This window comes from Mustelus asterias, unplaced genomic scaffold (genome assembly GCF_964213995.1).
Source record: "Mustelus asterias unplaced genomic scaffold, sMusAst1.hap1.1 HAP1_SCAFFOLD_1435, whole genome shotgun sequence".
NCBI lineage: Eukaryota > Metazoa > Chordata > Chondrichthyes > Carcharhiniformes > Triakidae > Mustelus > Mustelus asterias.
Genome location: NW_027591380.1, coordinates 90,001 through 92,652, shown reverse-complemented (window position 1 = coordinate 92,652; position 2,652 = coordinate 90,001). Strand labels below are relative to the sequence as shown.

Genomic DNA, 2,652 nt, shown 5'->3' with positions numbered 1-2,652 from the left:
CGAGGTGAAGACCTATTTTAATTTCTGTAATCCCCTCTCTCTGTATTTGACAAACTCAGTAAGAAGTTTAACAACACCAGGTTCAAGTCCAACAGGTTTATTTGGTAGCAAAAGCCACACAAGCTTTCGGGAGCGCGGCCCCTTCTTCAAGTGAACGCCTCCATCTCCACATTTTGACAAACTCACCATTTTTGGTTTGTATTTCGATGGTTCCACATTGCCTCTTTTTATTCAAATTCTCCTCACGGTTCTTTTAAATCCCTCAAACCCCCACCCCACACCCCCCTCCCCGCCCCTCCCTGACCCCCCCACCCTCCCCACCACCACCACCCCCCCCCCACCACCAACACCCCTCACCCCCCACCAACACCCCCCCCCCCCCCCCCCCCACATCCACCGCCAGTCTCTGCCACTCAACCTCCAACACCCCCGCTCTGCTCCCAGTCTGGCCCCGGGAATGTTCCCGGTTCCCATCGCCCCGCCATTGGCTGCACGGATCCAAAGCACCGGTATCTCCGCCCTCAAGAACACCTCCCCCCTCCCCCCCCCTTCCAACGCCCCCCCCCCACTCCAACGCCCCCCCCACTCCAACGCCCCCCCCCTCCAACGCCCCCCCTCCAATGCCCCCCCCGCTCCAACGCCCCCCTCTCCAACGCCCCCCCCCCCCTCCAAGGGCCCCCCCCTCCAAGGGGCCCCCCCCTCCAAGGGCCCCCCCCAAGGGTCCCCCCCAAGGGCCCCCCCTCCAAGGCACCCCCCCCCCCTCCAAGGGTCACCCCCCCTCCAAGGGCCCCCCTCCAAGGGCCCCCCCTCCAAGGGCCCCCCCTCCAAGGCACCCCCCCCTCCAAGGGTCCCCCCCCTCCAAGGGCTCCCCCCTCCAAGGGCCCCCCCCTCCAAGGGCCCCCCCCTCCAAGGGCCCCCCCCTCCAAGGGCACCCCCCTCCAAGGGCCCCCCCTCCAAGGGCACCCCCCTCCAAGGGCCCCCCCCTCCAAGGGCCCCCCTCCAAGGCCCCCCTCCAAGGGCCCCCCTCCAAGGGCCCCCCCCTCCAAGGGCACCCCCTCCAAGTGCCCCCCCCTCCAAGGGCCCCCGCCCCCTCCAAGGCCCCCGCCCCCTCCAATGCCCCCATGCCAACGCTCCCCCCCCCCCTCAAAGCCTATGGGACCGCACCTGCTGGAATGACTTCAATCAGGCCATTTGAGGTTGGCCTATCGGAGAATGAACTCCCTGATTAACGAGCCAATTGATGGGCCAATCAGGGAGTCTCTTCCCTTGTATTTAACCGGGCGTGTCAGTTCCTCTGGCACTCCCGAAGGTAGACTGCTGACTGCGAGCACTCTGTGTACTGCTGTTGGCTTTGTAAATAACGGGATTGTGGTGAAGGGAGGTTTATTTAAATATTCATTCATGGGACATGGGGGTCGCCGGCTGGGCCAGCATTTATTGCCCATTCCTAGTTGTCCTGGGAGGGCAGTTGAGAGTCAACCACATTGGCTGTGGGTCTGGAGTCACATGTAGGCCAGACCGGGTACGGACGGCAGATTTCCTTCCCTGAAGGACATTAAGTGAACCAGATGGGTTTTTCCTGACAATCGACAATGGTTTCATGGTCATCAGTTGAGGGGATGCAATGGCCTCGTGGTATTATCGCTAGACTATTCATCCAGAAAGTCAGCTAACGTTCTGGGCGGACCCGGGTTCGAATCCCGCCACGGCAGATGGTGGAATTTGAATTCAATAAAAAATATCCGGAATTAAGAATCTACTGATGACCCATTGTCGGAAAAACCCATCTGGTTTTTAAAGCGGCTCTTAAAGCAATTATGCAACCTCTTAAATATATAAGTGTGACTGATCAGGCCAGGAGCAATCAGGACTGGCCTCACTGGTGATGCTGACAGCCTGAGGAAGGATGGAAATGAAAGCAATAAAACCAACAGGACTGAGTGGATGGAAGGGAACGGTCATTTTGCTGGCGTGAACTTTCGTTTCTCTGCTTCAGATTGGCCCCGTCCCGGAACCACCACCCCAACCCCAACCACCACCCCAACCCCAACCACCACCCCAACCTCAATCACGGTGGAATCGCGTGACAGAAAAGCAGGTAAACATGCCAGCAAGAGGGCACTGTGGATCGGAATCATTGTCGTGGGGGCGCTGCTCCTTTCCTTGGCCCTGGTCGTTGCCATCTACATCAGGAAGAAGAAGCAACGGGAAGGGAAGAGTGGTGAGTGATTCCTCCCTCCGCCCCTACCCCCTGCCCCCTCCCCCCACCACCTGCCCCCCTCCCCCCACCCCCCTCCCCCCCGCTCCCCTCCCCCCTCCCCCCCTGCCCCCTCCCACCTTCCCCCGCCCCACTCCCGCCCCCCTCCCCCTCCACCCCCTCCGCCCCCTCCCCTCCCCCGCCCCCTCCCCCCTACCCCCTTCCCCCCCTCCACCCCTCCCCTCTGCCCCCCTGCCCCCCTGCCCCCTCCCCCCCTACCCCCCGCCCCCTCCCCCCCTACCCCCCTCCCCCACCCCCCCGCCCCCCTCCCCCACCCCCCCGCCCCCCTCCCCGGCCGCCCCCCGCCCCCTCCCCCACCCCCCCGCCCCCCTCCCCGGCCGCCCCCCTGCCCCACCTCCCCCCTGCCTCCCCTCCTCCCGCCCCCCCCTCCTCCC

The 2,652-nt window shown here is 63.6% G+C and overlaps 1 long non-coding RNA gene across 1 annotated transcript in view; it reads left to right on the top strand.

Moving 5' to 3' along the window:
• The first annotated feature begins 1,994 nt into the window (after positions 1-1,994).
• The window catches only part of LOC144488282 (uncharacterized), a 15,851-nt gene continuing 15,193 nt past the window's right edge, over positions 1,995-2,652 (top strand). The window contains exon 1 of the long non-coding RNA XR_013496551.1: positions 1,995-2,221. This is a non-coding gene — a long non-coding RNA (uncharacterized LOC144488282). The remainder of the gene's footprint in view (positions 2,222-2,652) is intronic.